We start from the raw sequence: 25,727 nt of genomic DNA, 5'->3' as shown, positions 1-25,727 counted from the left end.
ACAGATAAAATGAACAGGACCTTTTTGCAGGGACTTCAATGTAGGTAAATTTTGTACTGTGTTACGTTTTCGCTTCAGACCGTACTTTCCGAATTATTCAAGACAACCGTACAAAACTGGTCTTCAAACATGTTTTACTTGAATAATTCGGAAACTGTGGCCAAGAGTAAAAACGAGTACCCAGATCAAAATTTTACTACTTTGAATTTCCTATATAATGGTCTTGTTCATTATTTTTCTGTAGCGCTAATATTTTGCGCTTAGCGTGCGAGAGGATATGAAAATCTCGCTTGTGGTCTTCGAAGGTGTTGCATGTTGAATGAAACCCAGCAGATGGGGCAGCTGAATCAGTCTGTATAAAGTACCATATGACATTTTATGTTTTTGATTTTAAAGCATACTACGGACTGTCTACTTTTGAGAGCTGTAGATGATGTAGGACTGGTACCAAATGGGTATATGACCCTCCATTGCTGATGAAAGTCGTGGTAGTGAAGTGGTGCGTATGTAGCAGTAGAGTTGTAACGGAGCAGTGCAGCAGGATGCATGGAAATTTGTGGTAAGGTCTTATGGAACCAAACTGCTGAGGTCGTCGGTCCCTAAGCCTACACACTACTTAATCTAACTTAAACTAACTTACGCTGTGGACAACACACACACTCATGCCCGAGGGAGGACTCGAACCTCCGACGGGGGAGTCGCACGGACCGTGACAAGGCGCCTCGGACCGCGCGGCTACCCCGCGCGGCGGATGCATGGCAGAAAGGAAACTACTGTGCCTGGATGTGTCAAAATGGCTCTGAGCACTATGGGACTTAACATCGGAGGTCATCTGTCCCCTAGAACTTGGAACTACTTAAACGTAACTAACCTAAGGACATCACACACATCCATGCCCGAGGCAGGATTCGAACCTGCTACCGTAGCGGTCGCTCGGTTCCAGACTGAAGCGCCTAGAACCGCTCGGCCACACCGGCCGGCCTGGATATGTCCATAAGCAATTCGTGAATGAAATTACTCGATTAGTTAGTGCAACACGTGCTGTCCAACGTGTCTTCAAGGAATGGTGTACATCTCGGGTCCAGAAGTGGCGTACTTTCATAATACGTAAGTAAAAATGCGAAAGTAGTCAATACGAAACTTCTTCAACCACAAGTGTGACATTTCCCGTCATTTAATTACAACAGATCGTAGTAATAACGACGCGTTTTCGAGATTCCTGAATGTGTTAGTGTTTTGTAACTGTGCGTATTCATAGGTCATAAGTTGTAATATAAAACTCACCAAACATAGGCGTCGACTGATAAAGAAGGACTTCAGTATGGCGTCTCGCAAGTTGTGCTTGTGACGTAGAGACCATTCTTATTGCCGCGCGGGATTAGCCGAGCGGTCGAGAACGCTGCATTCATGAACTGTGCGGCTGGTCCCGGCGGAGGTTCGAGTCCTCCCTAGGGCATGGGTGTGTGTGTTTGTCCTTAGGGTAATTTAGGTTAAGTAGTGTGTAAGCTTAGGGACTGATTACCTTAGCAGTTAAGTCGCATAAGATTTCACACACATTTGAACATTTGAACCATTCTTACTGATTAAACGAGCGGCTTCATATTGCCGAAATATCGTGCTACTTATTTCGTGTTGCACGCGCGGCAGTGGCTCCTCAAAGTGAAATAACTGGAACTGACGACACAAATCTCGTGTAGCATCTCGTCCACATCAGTTCTCGCGTCCTGTGTGAGGGCGGAGTCATGCAGGTGTTGGGCTGCTGCCGGCTGATAGCAGTTACGTCACCGCCACGTAGTGAGGTCTGCTGCATGAGAAGGTGTCGGTAAGAATGACGCGCACGGGCCGCCGGCAGGTGTTTCCGCCTACAGTGACGGCATGCGGTGCGCCGGCTGTAGTGGAGTGTGTGTAGTAGCGTAGCGCGTATTGTAGTGGACGCGCAGGCGAAGGCCGGCCGGCAGCTGGCGGAGGCGGCGGCTGCGCTGCTTTTTGCCGGCCTGCGCTTCCGGCCCGCAGCTGCCTGAGAAAGAATTGCGCGCACAATGCGCGATTAACTCATCGCCTGCAGACGCGTGCCCCAGTTAACCGCTGCGGCGCACTACGCGAGAGCACAGCCCCTCCCCCATCTCTCCTTTCTCCAGGCTCACTGCCAAAATTCTCGCAAATTCCACGACGCCATACAGAGAGCAAACCATCGGTCACTCATTAAGCTTGGTCTACATCTAAAGTTTTGTCGTCAGTCTACCACGATCGTGGCGGATTTGTCAAATAAAACGGTAGATGTGGGCGCAACTTTGTCAGTCTTGCATGAACCTATGGCGTGCCACAGGAGAGTGTTATGGGACCATTGCTTTTCACAATATATATAAATGACCTAGTAGATAGTGTCGGAAGTTCCATGCGGCTTTTCGCGGATGATGCTGTAGTATACAGAGAAGTTGCAGCATTAGAAAATTGCAGCGAAATGCAGGAAAATCTTCAGCTGATAGGCACTTGGTGCAGGGAGTGGCAACTGACCGATAACATAGCCAAATGTAATGTATTGCGAATACATAGAAGGATCGCTGGCCGGAGTGGCCGAGCGGTTCTAGGCGCTGCAGTCTGGAGCCGCGCGACCGCTGCGGTGGCAGGTTCGAATCCAGCCTCGGGCATGGATGTGTGTGATGTCCTTAGGTTAGTTAGGTTTAATTAGGTCTAAGTTCTAGGCGACTGATGACCTCAGAAGTTAAGTCGCATAGTGCTCAGAGCCATTTGAACCAAAGAAGGATCCTTTATTGTATGATTATATGATAGCGGAAAAAAACACTGGTAGCAGTTACTTCTGTAAAATATCTGGGAGTATGCGTACGGAACAATTTGAAGTGGATTGATCATATAAAATTAATTTTTGGTAAGGCGGGTGCCAGGTTGAGATTCATTGGGAGAGTGCTTAGAAAATGTAGTCCATCAGCAAAGGAGGTGACTTACAAAACACTCGTTTGACCTATACTTGAGTATTGCTCATCAGTGTGGGATCCGTACCAGGTCGGGTTGACAGTGGAGATAGAGAAGGTCCAGAGAAGAGCGGCGCGTTTCGTCACAGGGTTGTTTAGTAGGCGTGATAGCGTTACGGAGATGTTTAGCGAACTCAAGTGGCAGACTCTGCAAGAGAGGCGCTCTGCATCGCGGTGTAGCTTGCTGTCTAGGCTTCGAGAGGGTGCGTTTCTGGATGAGGTATCGAATATATTGCTTCCCCTACGTATACCTCCCGAGGAGATCACGAATGTAAAATTAGTGCGATTCGAGCGTGCACGGAGGTTTTCCGGCAGTCGATCTTCCCGTGTACCATACGCGACTGGAACAGGACAGGGAGGTAATGACAGTGGCACGTAAAGTGCCCTCCGCCACACACCGTTGGGTGGCTTGCGGGGTATAAATGTAGATGTAGATGTAGAACTGAGTGAAGTTTGACAAAATCGCAAAAGACTGACAGGACTGCTGCTTTGTGATGATGCAAGACTGCCGACAATTCTTCACATGAAGATGCACCTCATTCTTATAGCTCAAACTTAGCTCTGCTGCCAGACTGCTCTCGGAGACGGTAGAGTTTCCGGCTGTCATTTTAGTCTGTGTAGTGGCGAATGAGAATGTGTAGACTTTTAAAACTGGGCTCACGAATTCTGTAACACTGGGCTCACGAATTCTTCGCGGAGTTCATAGAATTGTACCGAAGATTTCCTTGCCTGTGGCAAGTAAAATCTACTGATTATAGCAATCGAGAGAAGAAAAACTAGGCATAAGCCACATTGGTTAATAAGTACGAGGAAGTGGATCGTGAAGCAAGAAAAGAGTAGGTCACCGAAATGATCAAATGATTTCGAACAGAATGAGATTTTCACTCCGCAGCGGAGTGTGCGCTGATATGAAACTTCCTGGCAGATTAAAATTGTGTGCCAGACCGAGACTCGAACTCGGGACCTTTGCCTTTCGCGGGCAAGTGCTCTACCAACTGAGCTACCCAAGCACGAGTCCTCACAGCTTTACTTCTGCCAGTACCTCGTCTCCTACCTTCCAAACTTTACAGAAAATCTCCTGCGAACCTTGCAGAACTAGCACTCCTGAAAGAAAGGATATTGCGGAGACATGGCTTAGCCACCGCTTCGGAGATGTGAGATGTTTCCAGAATGAGATTTTCACTCTGCAGCGGAGTGTGCGCTGATATGAAACTTCCTGGCAGATTAAAACTGTGGACCGGACCGAGACTCGAACTCGGAACCTTTGGCTTTCGCGGGCAAGTGCTCCACCAACAGAACTACCCAAGCACGACTCACACACCGTCCTCACAGCTTTACTTCTGCCAGTACCTCCAAGATTCAATAATAATGAAATTTGGTGACTGTGGTGGCCAGGAGGCGGCAAGGCCTGGGAGCATGGGGCATTTTAATATTTTGGAAGCCCAAGGGCGGTTTGAAAATAAATTTTTGAGAAAGTCTAGCTCAGACGCTGTTAAATACTTGCGAAGTACTGACTATACAATCATTTACTTGAAAGAAAAGCGCCTGACTGCACCATAACTTTTCCTTTTCCTTGTCCCCGTGTATGGGTGACTTCGAGCACAGCCGCAGCGTTGGAGGAACAACATTGTACCATGGTATGGACCTGATCAGCCAAAATTGTCGCATAATGCTTGGCAGTAATGCGACCTTGTAGATTAACCATGAAGCCTATAGAATGCCACAAAATGGCTGCGCAGATCATCACCCCCCCCCCCCCTCCCCCGCCGTAGTTTCACCCTTGGGACGTAAACAAGACCAGAAATTGGACTTACTTTCTTTGATTGCTGCATAGTCTGCGTTTCATGGCTTCGGTACCACGTTTTTCTGTTACGGGAATTTGCATCACTGATGAATGGTACTGGAATTCCAGTTCGCCCTGAAATCCCCTGCTTATGGAGCTGTCTTCGTTTTAGTTTGGTGCTTACAGTGTTCGCGAATTTAAAATTCAGTTCTGCAGTGACTTTCGTGGCAGTCCTCATCCTCTTTTCCGTCACAACCCTCTTCAATGGCCGTTTGTGACGATCACTCATCACACATTTTCATACGCGATGTGACTTAGCGGGTGTTGCTTATCCGCTTTCGCTGTATGCCGTATAAATCTACGACACGGTGCCACATGGAACGCCAAACACTTCGTCTCCCTTGGATGCGGAAGTAACCACCATATGAGCATCAACAAGTGGCCCACGTTTGAATACACTTAGCTTGGACATAATGCACTCACAACTACATGGAAAGATCTTCTGACAGCAAATGGCTCTAATGGTTCATATGGCTCTAAGCACTGTGGGACTTAACATCTGAGGTCATCAGTCCCCTAGACTTAGAACTACTTAAACTTAACTAACCTAAGGACATCACACACATCCATGCCCGAGGAAGGATTCGAACCTGCGACCGTAGCAGCAGCGCGGTTACGGACTGAAGCGCCTAGAACCCCACGGCCACTCCGGCCGCCTCTACTCTGACAGCGACTGATACTTTTAACGCACTGAGGACTTTGCACAGGTGCTGTTCGTGGCCAGACACAACAGAGCAACCTGTGTGTTTGACTAACATCTGCATTTATGTTAAAGGACACATTTTTCGCGGTGTTTTCATACTTCTGTTCAATCCCTGTGTTTATCTTATTGCTGTAGTTTTGTTAAGGGTTGCAGGTCCACTGTTTCGTATGATATCTGAGGTCTCTTAAGCGTTTGAATTACAAACAAAAAATTTGCGTAATGCTTATTTTCGCAAACCACCAGTACAATAAAAAAAAAACATTTTACTGCTACCGCCATACTGTTATTTGGATACGAAAATACAGTGCAATTTGATGTCGTCAAACCAAACCGCCACTTGCCGTCCCTATCACTCTTCTAGTAACAGTACACCGAAGGCGGCTACATGTGAAATGGCAAATTGTGACGTCGTTCTTATGCCGTCAACCACGAAAAGCTCAGAATTACGTACAGTCTTCCGGATTAAATTATCATTTACACAATTTGAAATGCCACCGAAGGCCAGGATTACGCTAGATTCAGTGCATCATGATACAATCCGGCGACCTTCACAGATTGCCGGTCTGTTTGCATTTAAAGCGTTTTTCTAATATTCCAGTGAACCGGCACGCCGGCCGGAGTTGCCGAGCGGTTCTAGGCGCTACAGTCTGGAACCGCGTGACCGCTACGGTAGCAGGTTCGAATCCTGCCTCGGGCATAGATGTGTGTCATGTCCTTAGGTTAGTTAGGTTTAAGTAGTTCTAAGTTCTAGGGGACTGATGACCTCCGAAGTTAAGTCCCATAGTGCTCAGAGCCATTTGAACCATTTTTTTGAACTGGCACTGCATCTCTATTGCTAGGTATGTATTAGAATTGGATATACGTCCTAATTTCCTCCTCCTTGTCTTTGCCCATCTGTGCGCTCTTTTCTCCCTGACCTTGAGGGTTGTTCATTCTTAACGCAAACAAAAATTTGATTGGGAATTGAAGTCACTTAAAATGAATGGGTGTATACGTTGGCGTAATTGATAAAATAGTACGAGCGAGACCTATTCTGCTTTTGGATCTGTGAGGATAGCAGCTTCAATGACAGTATTCCGCATAGTTTTAATCTCCGATCGGGTAGGATTACTAAGTTTTGGACGATTTGTTTCTGTAGGAGTTTTCGGATCACAGGCCCATAAGACATGCATGCAACTTTCCTGTTTATTGCGGAAGAAAACAAAACATCACGTAAAATGATAATTAAATCAAGACCCTAAGCTGTCGACAGGCGTTGATTTACATCAACGGGGAGAGTTGAAAATGTGTGCCCTGACCGGGACTCGAACCCGGGATGTCCTGTTTTCATGGCAGACGCTCTATGCATCTGAACCACCGAGGGCACAGAGGATAGTTCGACTGCAGGGATTTATCCCTTGCACGCTCCCCGTGAGACACATTCGCAACTTAATGTCCACAAACTACATTCGTTGTGCCCCTGCCCATTACACTCATTACTCGCGGCAGACAAAGCGCAGAAGAAAAAGGTCAATGGCCGGTTAGCCTTAACTATATGAAGATGGTATCTGTTCTTTGGCTTCTCCGACCCCAGGTTCCCTACGTTAAAATGTTTAGTATAGGATTCTCTATGCCCTGTTACATTTTTGCACGCTCTTACGGAAACACACTGTATAACAGAAACATGTTTTCTCTGCCTCGTGATGCATGGGTGTTATGTGATGTCCTTAGGTTAGTTAGGTTTAAGTAGTTCTAAGTTCTAGGGGACTGATGACCTCAGCAGTTAAGTCCCATAGTGCTCAGAGCCATTTGAACCATTTGAACATAAACATGTGTGTATACTAAATATATTAAACTTGTAGTCATTTCTGGCCAAATTTGTTTAAAAATAAACAAATTGTTTAAAAATAATTAGAAGTAAACTGGTAAAGTACTTTTCGAGGTTTTTGTCAACAATGTCACATGTCATATATAACACATAAAAGGGAAACATTGTTAGTAAAAATGTCTAAAAGTTCTTGAACGATTTACTTCACATTTTACGTGATACCCTAATAAACATTCGGATCGACATAGACTGTATATTTGTTAAACAACAATGTTAAGATTTTCTGTAAAACCTGGATGCGAGAAAGAAAATCCTGTACTGCGAAAATATATGGCCTACGTCCGGCCAAATTTATTGTGTAAAATTTAATATTTGAAGTGAATGGTCAAAAACTTTTCGAGATTTTTGTTATAAATGTTTCCCCTTTATCCTACGTCCTTTACATACTTTATTAGAGCATCGTGCAGATATCAGAAGTAAATGGGTCAAGAATTTTTAAAGGTTCATGGTAACAAAGTTAACAAAGATTTGTCTTTTTGTAGTAGTATAGATTGATGGAACCAGATTGTCATGAGAGTAGAAACGCTAAAAACACAGAAAAACCAAGACAACTATGAAAATTCAAAAATAAATTTGAACCGAATCTGATTGATTTGTATACAAAGTAATTTCGTTTAATTTGTAGATTACAACTCTATAGTCGGTTTGTTTCAATTAAACAACCGTAATTAAAACATCGTATATTATATCAAGCGAGATATCTGTGCCGACGAATTTTATACTTCTGCTTATATGCTTCAGATGCTTCAAAATAAAGTATTGAAAAAATAAGCTGACAGACACTCTTTTAGCAGGTTTGGAAGGATTAATTCCCAGAAGTTATTTCTCAAATACCCACTATGTCACTGTGAATAAGGACTGGTGCGTACTTTCAATAAACGTCTTACTGGGCATACTTTCTAAAAAGAAAGTCGAAACAGAGGGGATAAAGTAAGTACAAATAAAGCTGCTGATAATAATGATGACAGATAATTTCAAGCAGTTTGGGGTTAGAGCCGAACGTGGCCATCGTGTTACATCTGAACCAGATTCTATTGCGTCAAAATTTAGGTTTCGACTGGTGCATTCGATTTCAAGGAGATCCAGAGCTATTGGTCGACCTTACATTGCCTTCGAGCACTATTCATCCGTCTTTATTCGTTCTCTACTACAAGTCACTTTTTTGCTTGTCTGTCTTACTAAAGCTTTGCTGAGTCTGCTATTGTAATGGCATTAACTTTATGATCTTCCCAATTTCTTGTTTCTTATTCCGTTCATTTTTGATATCCACACTCTTCTTCTGTGAAATGTCATTTCACATGGCTCTGTCTCACTTGGATCCGTTTCCCTTACTGCTCACATCGCAGAATCTTACATCAGGGTAGACATACAGCAGGATCGATGTGTCATATCTTTGGTCAGTTGTGTGACATCTATATTCCACACCAAACTTATGACACTTCCCAGAAATACTATGGCGCACCTCATTCCCTCAATGATTGCTTCATCATTTCTTTCATTTGTTTTGCCTACTCATACATGATAATTCAGGCTGTCAAATGCCTTCGACTGTTTCCCATCCAACATGAGTCCTGCGTGCCCTTCTCCTTCTTGCTGGCTACTCTCTTGAATTCACACTTCCTCGTCTTAGAACTCATAGCACATAATTGAACCACATCTTCCATGCATCTGTTTGGAGCTGAATTTCAAGTTCCGTGGTCCCCCAAATCATTAGGTAGCCGGCAATAATCTTTAACTTATCACTGTCCTCTCCAACTGTGGCATCCGTATTTTGCATAATATCAGCCACGACAAAGATTTTTTATTTTATTTTTTATTTTTATTTTAAATATCCTCCCCAACCTTATCGTATCTGTTTCCTCATATCCTACTTTGACACAAATTTTACTTTCTTGATACTTTTATTTGAAAATATCACTTGTTTCTTTCTGTACGCCATTGTTCACCAGGGCTTCTCATAGTTTACTGTGGCACATATACCCATACATTTAATTTTCATAATTTTGTTTATCTGTCTTTTGCCATTCGTTACCAGTGTGCAGCAGTTTTACATCGAGATTTGTGCCCCTTGGCCGTTCTATGGGCTCTGCGTATTGTACACCCTGATTTGGGGGAAAAGGGTGTGTTTGTGGGGAGACAGGGGAGGGCTGGGGGGGGCACTTTGGTCTCTGTGTTAGCGGGATTTGTGTTCGAAGATTTCTGTCCCCTTATAGTCGACTTCACAGCGCTCGTATTCCCAAAGGGATATAAGCATACGGGCCAACGAGACCAACATCGTCATGACGATGGAGCAAAAGCCAGAATTACCAACAGGGTGTAGGATTCGTAAGAGTCTTCACAGCTCAACACATTATGGAAGAAGGTTAACGATAATATTTTCTTATTTTAACAATGCAGACGATTCCAGAATGAGATTTTCACTCTGCAGCGGAGTGTGCGCTGATATGAAACTTCCTGGCAGATTAAAACTGTGTGCCCGACCGAGACTCGAACTCGGGACCTTTGCCTTTCGCGGGCAAGTGCTCTACCAACTGAACTACCGAAGCACGACTCACGCCCGGTACTCTGGAAACCTCCCCCAGGCTGTGGCTAAGCCATGTCTCCGCAATATCCTTTCTTTCAGGAGTGCTAATTCTGCAAGGTTCGCAGGAGAGCTTCTGTAAAGTGTGGAAGGTAGGAGACGAGGTACTGGCAGAAGTAAAGCTGTGAGTACCGGGCGTGAGTCGTGCTTCGGTAGCTCAGTTGGTAGAGCACTTGCCCGCGAAAGGCAAAGGTCCCGAGTTCGAGTCTCGGTCGGGCACACAGTTTTAATCTGCCAGGAAGTTTCAATGCAGACGATGTTTGCTGCTAGTAAATTGTGACCTGTTTCTGGTTCCAGACAGCTTTCCAGACGACAGACTTAGTGAAAGTCCAATTTACAATACTATTGGCAATTCTTTTGAATTGCTAGCTCTATTGTTGCCTCTTTTATGGATTGGTGCTTCTTTTATGGATTGTTGCTTCTTTCATGGATATCGCTCTCTTCTTGGAAGTACTTTATATCATTGGCCTAGACGCTGCACTCGACACAAAACCAGTGACCGCGCCGCAAATTTTCCTAAGGGGATGCGTTTTGAGCACGGACGCAGCAGAAGTCAAGAATCTGAGCGCTCTTGAAGTACGGGTGTATCGCGCGCTCTTATCGTAAGGACATAGGCACGATAACAGCTTTTTTTCCTGCAAGATCAGCATGTAAACAAACAGTGTGCACAGTAAACAGCAGAGACACGTAAGTAAATCAGAGGCAGCAGCCATCCCGCGCCAAGACACGGGACCGGGCTGTACAAGACGCCGTGTTGTGGCGCCAGCGCAGATAAGCCGGCTGTTAGATAAGCGGACGCGGCAGCGCGTAATCGTGCGATTTCCATCAGCACGTGTTACGCCAGCTATTGGCCTTGGCGGTAAGCGCTGACCTGTGGGAGGCATTATTGTGGGGTGTTCCTTAAGCCTCATATTATTGTCACACAGGAAGATCAGGCCGTTAAGCTATCCGGAAGGCAGCGTCTTGTGCTTATAAAGACACAGAACGAAGCATTTGAAACATTTAGCCTTGTGTAGGAACCCAAGCAAGGTAACTTCGTGCCGGATGACACAGAAAAGGGTCTCTTCCTGGGATTCTTAGCTTCAAATCGTCCCAAACAGCCCTAAGTACTTGGGTGTTAAATGACACGTCAGCATTTCCTGTGTTCACTTTCTCTGGGTGAGACTAGAGAGGTGACATGATCACTTCAATTGTGTATTAGTCATTGGGCTCCTCAACACCTCTTCTTGCATATCATATACCTAACATCATTCTAAAATTTGCAATATAAGATCTTATATACCCAATATCTTGGTTGTACTTATGAGAAATACTAAACCTTTCGCCATCTTCTTCTTCATTTGTGCTATGAGAAATGCTAAACCTTTCGCCATCTTCTTCTTCATTTGAGCTATACAGCCCTGGAAGGAAGTACCTTGTATCCCGTGTCTGATCCAAAAACACGCTGCATACAAGATAAGATCAAGTAATTTCCTGTAATTACCTCTGGGTGTACCCTAAATGTACTCCACGCATCCAGCAATGCAACAGCGTTATGTCACATGCCTATCTACTTCTATCAGCTTTTCATCTACTGACTTATTTTTTCTCCGCCTTTCCACGAGCTAGTCAACTCCTTCTGATTTAATTCCTTCTGTATTACCATGATGAATTCTGATGGTACGTCGTTACTCCCATTCGTTGGGACTTTATGTTTTGAAAAAATTAGCACGCATAATTATGTTAACAAGACTGACATTACTTTAATAATTATATTCATTAATATAACTAATTATTATTATTATTATTATTATTATTATTATTATTATTATTATTATTATTAGAGAGTCTCTAATCTTGCCACCTAAAATAAAAGTATAAATCAATGAAATCCCGAATAATTTGAAATGGTGTGCTATAGAAGTGCAAGCAATTTCGCTTACGAACGAAGTACAAAATGAGTAGGTACTAGAGAGAACAGATGAAAGAAGAAATCTATGAAAACTCCTTATCAATAGATCATCTGCTCGGGAATTCCAATATAGTTAACTTGGTTTTGGAAGGAACAGCAGTGAGGAAAAAAAATTGGTCTGGTGCCAGCAGTACTCATGCACTGAGGGTTTCGTACAAACTTAATCATGCATATAGATAGTTCATTCGTTCCGCGACCGACATTGATATCGGCCCAGAGATTCCAAGATTTTCGATAATGTTTTAATTTCAATAATACAAATGTGACATAAAGTCAAGCAGGAGGCAGGCGACCATTGTTATAGTAATCAGTAGTTCTCCATTGAGGCTGACTGGTTCGCAACGGTAAAAGTCAAACATCAGGCAAGAAATGACTTTATTGCTCGTATGACGCGTTTCGTAATACAGAAAATGCTGAGGAATCAGAGGCTGTTGCACTCTCGGTTCAAAAGAGAACGTGCAAATGACGACAAGCAAAGGTTGCTAGAGATTCGTGCATCTGTGAAAAGATTTAAGCTCGCAGCATGCGACTACCACTGTCATACCTTAGCAAAAGATCTGGCACAGAGAACCCTAGAAAATTCTGGACCTATGCAAAAACACTAAGCGGATGTAAGCTTCCCATCCAGTCACTTGCTGGTCAGTCCGATGTGGCAGTTGAAGATAACAGAACGAAAGCCAAAGCTTTAAATTGCGCGTTCAACAAATCGTTCACTCAGGAGAATTTTACAAATATTCCTTCGTTTGATCGTCGAACAGAAACCCGTATGGAGGACAGAGTATTAGGCAACTCTGGCGCAGAGAAACAGATGAAAGAGTTGAAAACGATTAATTCATCAGGTACGGTTGCAATCCAATTCGGTTTTACAAAGAGTACTCTACAGTATTGGAACATTATTTAGCTTGCATTTATTGCGAATCTTTCGCCCAATTCAAAATCCCAAACATCCGGAAAGATGCGCATATAGCTTCTGTATATAAGACAGGTAAAAGCACGGACAGTCAAAATTATAGACCATTGCTGCAGAATCATTGAACATATTCTCGTTCCGAAAAAAAAAAAAAAAAACAAATTTTCTTGAGACCGAGAAGCTTACGTCTACGAATCGGTATGGTTTTAGAAAGCATCGCTTGTGCAAAACTCAGCTTTCCCTTTTCTCACATGATATATTGCGAAATATGGATGAAGGACAACACGCCGATTCCACATTTCTAGACTTCCGATGTCCCATTGCAGGCTGTTAACAAAGACATGTTCACAGATACGTGAGTGACTCGAAGACTTCTTAAGTTACAGAGCCCAGTACGTTTACCTCGACGGCGAGGGTTCATCAGAGACAAGTGTGTCGTAAGGAGCGTATGAACCGCAGCTATCTCTAAAAGTAGAAAAATAAAAGTTAACGCGAATGAGTGGGAGAAACGAACACGTGATGTTCGAATGCAGTCTTGCTAGTGTCCTGCTTAACACAGCCACGTCGTATAAATACCAGGTCGTAATGCTACAAAGTGATATGAAATGGAAGAAGCATCTAAGGATTGTGGTAGTGGAGGCGAATAGTCGACTTCGATTTATTGGGAGAATTTTAGGAAAGTTTAGTTCATCTGTAAAGGAGACCGCATGTAGAACGCTAGTGCGTCCTGCTCATGAATACTATTCGAGCGTTTGGGATCCGTTCTAAGTTGAATTAAAGGAAGACATCGGAGTAATTCAGAGGCGTTACGGAGTTTTTCGGGGATTCAAATGGGAATCCCTGGCGGGAAGGCGACGTTCTTCTCGAGGAACACTATTAAGAAAATCTACAGGATTAGGATTTGAAGCTGACTGAAGGGCATTTTTGCTGCTTCCAACATACATTGTGCATAAGGACCACGAATATAAGATATAAGAAATTAAGGCTCATCCGGAGGCATATAGATAGTAGTTTCTCCCTTGCTCCGTTTTCGAGTGGAGCAGGAAAAGAAATGACTAGTAGTGGTACGGAGTACCTTCCGCAACGCGGCGTACTGTGGCTTGCGGAGTATCGATGCAGATGTAGAAACGCCATATCTAGGTGTAGTAATCGCTCCTGGATATCTGATGATGGATAAATTCCGAGCCGCGCGGGATTAGCTTAGCGGTCTATGGCGCTTCAGTCATGGACTGTGCGGGTGGTCCCGGCGGAGGTTCGAGTCCTCCCTCGGGCATGGGTGTGTGTGTTTGTCCTTAGGATAATTTAGGTTAAGTAGTGTGTAAGCTTAGAGACTGATGACCTTAGCAGTTAAGTCCCATAAGATTTCACACACATTTGAACATTTTAACATAAATTCCGAAACACTTTCTAAGAACAATAAAGTAATTCCTTGCACAATATTTGACTTTAACCATTGCGACCTAGTCAGCCTAATGTGATCTATTGGCCACTTGATCGGACGAAATCCAAGTCCTTCCGAAACATTGGTCTGCCAAAAGATACTGGCATTATTCGACTTCAGATGTGCAGTGGAAACTCGGCAGACGTCAAGAAAAAACAGCGATTCCTCGAACCAACATTGAGGCTTCTTCCTTGCATCTCATCCTCTATACGTTTGTGTCCATTACCATGGGACGTCGTACCATTAATGTGACACGCACTATAATTTTACGTGTATATACATACGTGACTGCAGGCAGACTGAGTTAATGTCGAACTGTCGTGCTGGCGAGGCTAAAGCCGTAGAATCGGATTCATGCACCTTCTGAAGTGGTCCTCTAGCCAAGAGACAAGAATCATTGCTCAGTGCTTATGGCAAGAGACTATCTTAGTCTAAACAGTCAAATGCTGTGGAAGGATCGCAAAATATACCGTCTGTTCATATTTTATTATTTAAGGCTTGAACCATCTGATGAGCAAATGCATGAATGGTTTTGTCAAACGAGTAAACCTTCTGGAATCTAAAGTGTGATCTACTATATTTCTTTTAAGGTATGATAGTACTTTTGACTAGCGTTATTCTTCCTATACTCTTTCCTTTTTTATATCTGAACTGAGGAAGGGCTGCAGTACTCGCGTATTTCCCAACTACTCTCTTTCTCACCACTTTTTTTAATAACCAGTAAACCCCCGGCTATTCCCATAGTGAAATAGCTTCAAAATACTGACTACATTACAAGTGAATTAATGTTTCAAATATTTCTCGCTAAGCGTAAAAGCGACAAAGAAATTTAGAAAAGGTTTGAAATTATGTTTAAAGTTTGCTGGAAGGCGTTAAATGCTTTCATTCTCAGACACTGGCTGAGTATAGTCTGGTTAATTTGCTCTGAAGTTTTTACCAGTAACGAAGTAATGTATAAAATAATCATACTTGATTCTGAAGTTTTATTGCGAAAAAACTCTTTTCCTTTCTTCTTTTATGATGGTGTCAAAGAGAAAAAGGTTCGTAAAGGCTTGAAATTATGTGGAAAAGTTGTTTTACGTTGCTAAGTGTTCTTATTCTCATTTACTGGATGAAAATAATCCGTGTAATTTGGACGCTGTGAGTTACACTGGCTCAGGACATACAGTTTCTGACTGAAGCACCCTGGGTGGATTCAGAAAGTATCGGTTCTTTCGACGTTACCTGCAAGTAGCGACAACGCTGGAACGAACGTTCATTGAGTAATGCTCACCTGATTCAAGATACAACATAGAAGTTTGAGCAATTCCAACTACCGCTCCAAAACTGGTCGAAGCTAAACGGAATTAGAACGGATCAAGAGAGGTGTGTTTACATCCTGAAGAAATGGCATTTTCCTCCATCTGCTGACAACTACTGCGGAGAGGAGGAGCAAAAGATATGTCACATTGCTAAGGAGTGCCCACATCGATCACGTGACGGTGATCTGAGGACTATACACCAACTGACTCCGAGTGCTCTGGGCTGGTTGTCAAATTTGGGCGTTTCCGTTTGAACGTAGATTCTTCAGTGAGCGCGTAAAACGATACCACAGGGTGAGCCAGAACTCCACAGACAAACTTTCAGATGTGGTACTCTGGAACAAAACAAGACAAAAATGTCCGGTGAAGATGGGCTCTAAAATGCATACCTTAAGAGCACCGAACAGTTACTTCAAAACACATACCCTCTATTGTAAGTTCTTTGCTTTCCACATTTTAGAAGGAGGTAATATGGGCCAAAACAAGAAAAAAAGTTCAGCAAACGTAGGCTCTAAAATGCGTTACACAAGACATATTTGTACTTGTTCGGTGGACGAGATGTGCTGTACAGCATGAAGATGAACGAACGCTCATAGCTCATAAGATATGAATTTTAGAGCCGAAATTTATTAGACATTTTTGCTTCGAATGATCATTTCTATCAATCCCTCAGTATTGAGGGATATCATGTAGATGTCTTTAGGTACATAGAACAAATTTTGTCACCTCGTATGGTGGTTTGCACTCCAGACTGTCTCAGAAACAATTATCGCTTCATGGAGCTCCTAGAGTAAGGAGGATTACCCATAAGTTATTTAAACGTTACTATTCGGAGTAAAAGTATTTTATTGGCGTTTCAGCGGGCGATCTGCGAGATAGGAAACCTTCACCGGCAGATAAAGACGAATAAAGCATCGTAACATTGCGTCATATCGAAGATGCTACTCGACTGACAACTCAAGAAGACCTTGTTGCGTAACGAAGGTTATTTACCAGTGAATCCCTCCCAACAGATACGGATGAAACACCCGTACTAAACTGACCTCACATTTGTGAAAGTCGGTACCGGATTCTGAGTTTGGTCAATTTGGTTCACTCACAAAATAAAAAAGTGTCTTTCCGTCATGGTTTATTATTTGTTCCAATTCCCTCTCTGATTACTTACGTCCTTCAAAAATGTATATCTACGACCAGTTCATGCCAGTAATTAGTTAATCTTTTCGACAAAAAATATCGGGAGAAAAATAAAAATGTGAGATCATGTCTTAAAATTAAATATGTTATCTTTGGTGTTCAGACGGGTTCTAGTACGACACTAAAACGTATTATTATATTTTATATTGTCGTTTATCACCTATGGTCCGTCGAGGACCAAGGGCACTGCCATTATCCTTACCCATTTTTCCCTAAAACGAGCAGAAGCTCTAATGTGCATCTTCATATTTTCGCGGCGCAAATACTTATCCACAAAATTTCGGGCATGCAGCAGCATAGATTTGAATTCTTCTTCTAATATTTCGGCTGAACACCGTCCAGCCATCTTCAGAGTGAGCCGAGGTGACTGACGCTCCAGCACTTGCTTCGTCCTTTTAAAGTCATGGACCGCACCATTGCCCATGCGGGCACAGATCCACAAAGCGCCAGAGACGTTAATTGGCGGCAAAGATGTATGGCATGTGCATAGAAATAGATCTATGGCTGCACAGTCGATCCACACGGTGATATCGAGTATCACTTCGAGCTGCACCGTCGCTACGTCTTTTTGATTTTGTTACAGAAATTGCCGGATTCCAAGATTTGTCCAAGCTGAAGCTACCATCTCTATTAATTAAATTCGTCGGCAATCGAATTTCAATTGCTTCCTTAACTACTGAGTCCGAGAAGGATGAAGTCTAGGCTAAAATTTCGACGTTATCGTACACCATAGAGTGCCCAGTATCAATACAGTGCTCGTCCACTGCAGAATGTTATGGATCATATGCTGTAATGATCTCTCTGCCGACGGGACGGTAAAATCAAACGTTCCTTCCTCTCTTCGAGAAAGGGATGTGGACAAGACCTGGTTCGAATCCTCGCAGAGGTTGAATGATCAGTTCGTCTGGTACAGCGGCCGGCAGGAGTGTGTTTTTTAGGGGGTTTTCTATATTCTTTTAGGCAAATTCCAATTCATAAAATTTGATGCACAAACAGTTTGAAAACGATTATAGATACAACAAAGTTTACACTACTCATAGGCAGACGGCGCACACGACGTACCTCTTTTAAGTCGTCCTCACGTGGGACGTGTTTCTCCTCGTGCAACAAGCCAGGCGTGGTTTCTATCGTGGCTGGTGCAGACGTAGAAATGAGCTGCCACATCGCAAGAAACGAGATCCTTGTCGTGACTGGCGACTGCAGCACTCTCCAGCGGCAGTTGTCGAATATACAGGGTGGTCAAAACAGTCTGAGAAACTTCTAAAGGTGTTGCAGGGGAGTTTGTGCTGAAATATAACTGTTAAGGAAAATAGAAGGTATGTTGCGCCCTTTCCGAGTTATTTAGCATTGGAGTTAGCCAGGAATGTGTCGTTGCGCGCGCCAATTCAAGCTCTTGCACACCCTAAAATACGGCAATGCACGAAAGTCTGTGGATCCATGAGTTACCTCTTGTTGAAATGCTTATTACCAGTGAAATTATGCCTTTTCCGATAGCGATAAGGTTAAGCTAGATAAGAAGGGACTACGTTTTGAGGAAACGAAGAACACGTCTCGCGACACCACCTCAGTCAGGCTGCTTGAATGTTCTTGCGCGACAATCTGATTGGCCAATTACAGTGCTAAATAACTTGGTAGCGACGCGATGTATCGGATATTTTTCTTAACAATTATTTCTCAGCACAGCCTCCCCTGCAACACTCTTGTAAGCTTTTCAGGCTATTTCTCACCACCCTGTATATCTGGCAGGCAAACAATATTGTTGGTGTACAGAAATCGACGCGCGTAAAATGGATGCATTAGGTGTATTACAACGCTCATCCCATTGTTCTCTATTAGTATCCATAAACGAAAACTTATAAAAACAATGATTATGATACTAGGCAAAAAGAAAAGTTTTGTAACCATTCAGTAAGGACATTAGCTATTAACACTCTCATTAGAAAATGTACGATGAAAATTTTGCAATAGTTTTCCACATGAGATAAAATATATTTTGCCATACTCACTTTTTGGTGAAACCATAAGCTCATTCTTATTAGGCAACTCCTTCTGTTCAGGCAGCAGAATTTTTACAGCATGTGAAATAAAATACTTGAAACATGGATGTGTAAAATCTCCTGTTACAAACAGTGCAAGCTCTTGTAGATGACGCTAAGACAATTGTTTATTTACTGCAATATTTCTATTAAACTTCTTTCACTCCAGCGTCTGTAAAGTTGTTTGGGCGAACGTATCAAAACATACTGATTTGCAATCGAATTAGGCAGTGAGCTAGAAAACAATCTTAGATTTTACTGGTAGTTTACAAAATCACTCATGACAGAAAGTGCTTTTACATATACACAATATCGAAAACTGCACGAAATACTTCTATTTAATTAACGAGAAAGTCCGCGAATCTTTTAGAAAATGTGAAAATGAGTGAAAACTGTTATCAGATAGAAGGAAACGAGTCAGTTACCTTTTAGTTTACAATTACATGCCTCTATCACTACGCTACAGTGAACTGGTGTTGTGTATGTCAATATCTTTAACGTTGCTATTTGCCGAAGGCTTCAACCGCCGAGGTGTGAGTAACTGACATTTAATTATTAGACATCTTGCCAAGAATGACACGTTTCTGATGAATCTTCAATGTTCCAGTTGCCCTGAAATGCCATACTTTCAAACCACATTTGTTATGATACAAAAATAACTAAATACGAATATCTTTTAAGCACTAACGTGACGGTTACCTTCACTTTATTACAACAAATCGTACAATGATACGAGATCATCGATATGCTAGTACATTGAAACAGCGTATATCCATAAGGCATAAGTTACAATATAAACCCACCGAATACGGGCTTCAGATGCAAAAGACGTAATCCAATATGGCGTCTTCTAAGTGCTGCTTTGACGAAGAACGCAATGTTGCAATTCAAATGGCTCTGAGCACTATGGGACTTAACTTCTAAGGTCATCAGTCCCCTAGAACTTAGAACTAGTTAAACCTAACTAACCTAAGGACAACACACACATCCATGCCCGAGGCAGGATTCGAACCTGCGATCGTAGCGGTCGCGCGGTTCCAGACTGTAGCGCCTTTAACCGCTTAGCCACCCCGGCCGGCTGTTGCAATTCACTGGCCACTTTGTGACGTCATAAAAATCGACCAACTCCAAGTCTGTCAATATTTTCTGGTCCCATGTGAGGGCAGCCTTACAATGGAATAAACGCTAGGAAATGTAGAGATTTCCAGTTGTCGCATTTCTCTCTCTGCCATGAGACGCTTCACGAATATTGCTGTCTCTCTCTTTTGTCTCTCCCCTGCCCCCCCCCCCCTCTATCTCTCTCTCTCTCTCCAGCGAAATAGCGGGCGAGCAGATAAAGTGGGGAGAGAGAGTCTCCATTGGGAACATTTAGGAGAGGGAAGCTTCACAAGGCGTCGTTAAATTCTTCATATATGTGGCCATATCGTCTTTAGCTGCCGAATAATACTGAAGGTATTTTAGCTGGAAACCAGACACTGTATAAAGAAACTGAAAAATCACGTAATAAAATAAAAAAGTTCCTTTCTCACCCCTTACTCATTCTATCTCCTCCCTCCCCTCTCTCCTTCATTTCACGAAACAGTCAGCTTGATGTATACTTTAAAAGTTTTCCACAGAATCATCCACAACTGAATTTACAAAACTTACAATATAATATGAGTGAATATCAGTCTGGATTCCATAACGGCATGGGTACCAAGAAGTTTTATTTGCAGTGAATATTTTGATACGAAACTGCCTAGATGTGAATGAAGATGCCGTGCTGGGGTTCAGTGTCTACAAGCAGTCTGCTTGCAAGTATTTCACCTCTTCTTCATCCCTTTTCCCCCATATCATTACCAGCTGACTCTCCGTTCCCCTACGTTGCATTCACTGTTCATTCATCTTTACCACCAAGGTAGGTGGCGCAGTCGTTAGCACACTAGATTCATATTCGGGAGGACGACGGTTCCGGCCATGCTCATTTAGGTTTCCCCTGATTTCTCTGAAGCGCTCCAGGCAAGTTCCGAGATGGTTCCTTTGAAAGGGTACGGCCGAGTTTCTTCCTCATCCTTCCCTAAACCGAAGGGACCGATGACCTCGCTGTTTGGTCCCCTCTCCCCAAATCAACCAACCATCCAAACATCTTTACCCACTTCCACTCACCATTTAAATCTTCACCTCCATCACTACTCATTCATGTCTCCTACAGATTAAATAAATACATAGTAACATACGGCTAATTAAACGATATAACACACGAATGACGAATCGCAGACGAAGTGAACATTTCTAGAACAAAGGAAAAACTAGCGGTTGAGTTGGTTACAGAACTCACACGAAATATGCAGAGCCATGTTTGACCGGACATGCGCGAAGAGTAGTTTTACAAAGCAGTGTGAGATTACATGGAAAGCAACAGTAAGAAACGAAGGACTAGCTCATAAATATGCAAGCAGACGGGGTTTACCGCTGTAAGCAAAAATCGGACGTCGTGGACTTTGTGGCTGGTTCCGGCGGAGGTTCGAGTACTCCCTCGGGCATGGGTGTGTGTGTTTGTGCTTAGGATAATTTAAGTTAAGTAGTGTGTAAGCTTAGGGACTGATGACCTTAGCAGTTAAGTCCCATAAGATTTCACACACATTTGAACATTTTTTTAAAAATCGGACGTGAAATGTAGTAAGTGGAATCAAAATATTTTGTAACTATTTGTTATTCGATCTAGGAAGCAAGAAAAATTGTAAGTGTCTATTATTACAGTTTACTGATGAAATTATATTTCAATAAAAGGAAGCGCGTTTGGTGACAAATATATTCATTTTCTTGTAGCTGCAAAGACAGATTTGTATTACCTTCAGTAATTTATGAGAGGGTAGTCAGTTCTGTCATTTGCATTACAACAAATGGAAACCTGAAACTTCCTGGCAGATTAAAACGGTGTTCTGGACCGAGACACGAACTCGGGAACTTTGCCTTTCGCGGGCAAGTGCTGTACCAACTGAGCTACCCAAGCACGACTCACGCCCCGTCCTCACAGCTTTAATTCCGCCAGTACTTCGTCTCCTACCTTCCAAACTTCACAGAAGCACTCCTGTGATTCCCGAGTTCGAGTCTAGGTCCGGCACACCGTTTTAATCTGCCAGAAAGTTTCATATCAGTGCACAATCCGCTGTAGAGTGAAAATTTCATTCTAGAAATGGAAACCTGCTATAAACTATGGCTGAACCGGGCAATGGGAATTGCTTTTGATGTAATTCTGAGATACTGCGTCCTAGGCACAGAAAAAACCTATTCTAAGTGAAAGTGTATTTGTTCATGTGTCGACAGCTTACTGTGGATGACTTACTTAATATGTGCAGTATGCTTCCGTCTCTCCAAGTAAGGGTGCCCAGTCACGAGTAACTTCTTCAAAACCAGTAGCTGCGGCGAGGGCGGCAGCACAGCGCCGATAGACGAGAGAATTGACAGGAGGTGTCTGCAAACACCAGCGCCTGGGGCCCAGAATGGGCGCCGGTGTCTGCGGGCGGCCAGCCGGCCAGGTATTTACCGTCGGCCTGTGTCCGCGTCTGTGTCTGGGGCGGCGCTAAAAGCTTCCGCCTCCGCAGCGCCGCCCACGCCGGGCACCTCACAAGCCAAACAGGAAGCCGCACGTGACCGGCGGCCGGCGGCCTGTGGCCGGCGCACCCTGCGCGACGCCTCGCCGGAGAAAGTTCCGCCGTCAGCGCTGCCGCTGGTACCGAGGCAACGAGAGGTGCGAGTAACCTCCGGCCAAGGGCTGTCCATACTCATTGTTTATAGGTTGAAGCCCGAACTCCGCCGACAAAATTTCGGAGGCTGTTTGGTCATATTCACATTCTGGGCCTGCCTTCTTCGGAGCAATAATTACGAGGGGGTATCCAAAACAAACAGAACCAATTTTTTGGTGGGCAGTGCTTTTGTAGTACCGCGTTTTGCCGCTAGGAGCGCACAGAGCGAACAGTCAGCCGCGCACCGTTGCCGAAGGAGGTCAGAACTAGTTTCGGCAGTGTTAATAATTACCACTGTTTAGCATGATTGCCGTTTATGCAAACACTGATTTTCGTGAACGGCGTGCGGCGGTGACATTCCGCATTTTGCTCGGAAAAACTTTGAACAGAAACTATTGAAATATTTAAAACGGCCTATGATGACGATGCTATGGGGAAAATCAAGTATCTGAGTGCTTTTCCCGTTTCAAAGCCGCGCGGAGTGGCCGTGCGTTCTGAGGCGCCATGTCACGGACTACGCGGCCCATCCCGCCGGAGGTTCGAGTCCTCACTCGGGCATGGGTGTGTGTGTGTGTTGTTCTTAGCATAAGTTAGTTTAAGCAGTGTGTAAATCTAAGGACCGGTGACCTTAGCACTTTGGTCCCTAGGAATTCACACACATTTGAACATTTTTTACCCGTTTCAAAAACTGGGCGAAATGTTAACTAATGTCAAACCTCGTTCTGGTCGTCCTTCCACGGCAACGAACTCAGGAAAATATTGAAAAAAATTCGTACAGCCATGAACGAAGATCGATGACGGAACACTGAAGAACTTTTGGAGCTGTTGGGAGTTACTTGGACTTCAGTGCAGCGAATTGTGATAGAAGAATAAGCATTGCTCACTGCTGAACAGAAACAAAGTGGCGTGGAAGTATTTTGTGTTTTAAAAGAAAAGTCCCGATATGATTGAAACTTATCTCCAGAAATTATCACGGGTGACGAAACTTGGTCTATGGTTACGCTCCCGAATCAAAACAACAATCAAGGCAGTGGAAGACATCAATTTCGCCCCGCCCCAAGAAAATACGTCGGGTGAAATCAAACATTAAAATTATGCACACATGTTTTTCGATGTGAGAGGAGTGGTCCATTCAGAGATTTTTCCACAGGGTCAGACAGTTAACCAGGCTTTCTACTTGGAAGTTTTGAAAATATTGCGCAACAGTGTGTCGCGGGAACAGTCTGATTTGTGGCAGACGGGTGATTGGCTTTTCCATCACGACATTACCCCCGCTCACAAAGCCCGTTCTGTACGATAGTTCTTGACCAAAAATGATACAAACCCTGTTCTTCACCCTCCCCCTATACTCACCCGACGTTACCCCGTGCGACTTTTTTTGTTTCCTAGAATGAGAAGAGACATAAGAGGAAAGCATTTTGCTGATGCTGCTGAGATGAAGAAAAAGAACGGCGGAGGTGCTGTTAAGAATCACAAAAGATGAATTTTAACAATGTTCTGAAAAATGGAATAACAGGTTAGACAAGTAATATTCGAGTACATTCCTCTTGGCGTACAGCGGTTTTTTTATTACTTAAAAATGAACATGAACAGTCACAACCGCAAACAACTTTCGATTGTGACTGTTCATCTACAGTTTTCTTAGATAAGTGTAGTAGTGCAAGTGGAGAGTACTTTCACGAGTATTGAAATTTGGGCTAGAAATATGAATAAATAAGTTAAAAAAATAAGTTCGGTTCCTTTTGGGTACGTTCTCGTACTACATTCTTTATGAAGTCTGTATTTCGCCTGCTTCACGTATTCTGCATAGCACCTGGTATAGCTTCGTCATGACTTTCTTCCCAATGGTCTCAGCAACTGAGGAAGTGACATCTCCTCCAGGATACTTTTAAATCAAGAACTAAAACCATATGGAAAACGTAATAATAAAATCTGTCTGCATAATATTTCCGATGCGTCAGTGTGCATTTCGAAGTGGCAGCTTCTCAGTCAGGACTTCCTATTGTTTTTGCAAGCGCCTTCATTGAGACGTCAACAGTGCGTGCTGAACATGTGTAAGTGGTTTAATTGGGGTATCATTTACAAAAGAAGTCAACAAAATTCACACATATGCGTTTCAGGCGTGTTCACACATCAAAGAATATCCTTACGTAATAGCAGACACTTCAATATGCACTTTCGCAAATTGAAAATACACTGCCTGACGAAATAAGTGAAGCAGTCAGAAGACGTGGTCAAAGTCAATGTAACTTTGTGCACGAACACACACTCAGCAGTTACGTAAATGATTACAATTGCAGTTCCCTATAATAGGTGCAACAGTCACCAGAGTGTATTAGTGTCCTTCGCCTTTTTTTTTTCTTTTTTCTTTTTTGACCAGGTAGGGTATCTAGGGTATGTAAGGACCCTTAATAGCATCAGATGTTGAGTGAGCACTCTGAAGGACACGAAGATACCGCGTACTCGTATGAGACAGTGTTTTCATCACCTGACAGAGTTTGGAAGAGGCCTCATTGTGGGTCTCCATTTGGCCGCCTGGTCGAATCGCCCAGTATCAAGATTTGGTGGCATTCAGATGTGAGAGTGACGCAAAGTTTGACTGCATGGGAATATAAGGGGAGATACACTAGTCGTCAAGGTTCCGATCTACCTCGTATGACCACCGCAATGGAAGATGGCTGTATTGTGCATCAAGCACATCGTAGCCCATTCACATGTGTGCTTGCCATCCGAGAACAAGTAATGGACACTCTGCCACATTTTGTGCCATCCTGCACCATTGATGGCGGACTGTCAACAGCCAGACTGTTCCTGTGTAGGCTATCGTTAACACCGATATACAGACAGCTACGTTTGAAGAGGTGCTCTGTTCAGGAAGGATGGACTGCTGAAGAATCGCGTCGCACTGTGGTCTGTAATGAACCGTGATTCTGCGGAAAACCCGGATGACCATGGTCGGCAATACGATGCTGACCTGGGGAGAGGTCCCATTTTTCCATTGTTTTAGGGAGGCACAGCGGTGTTATTCCTAGCGTCATGGTTTGGGGAGCTATCGGGTATTTCTGGTCACGGCTGGTAGTGTGCAACAGTTGGTCACGAACATCGTGCATCCTCATGTATTATCTCTCATGCGACAGCGTAGTTGTGTCATTTTTCTCACCAGGAGTCTATAAGCCACGTGGGTG

The sequence above is a fragment of the Schistocerca nitens genome, chromosome 4, assembly GCF_023898315.1.
Source record: "Schistocerca nitens isolate TAMUIC-IGC-003100 chromosome 4, iqSchNite1.1, whole genome shotgun sequence".
NCBI lineage: Eukaryota > Metazoa > Arthropoda > Insecta > Orthoptera > Acrididae > Schistocerca > Schistocerca nitens.
This window is presented reverse-complemented; position numbering follows the sequence as displayed.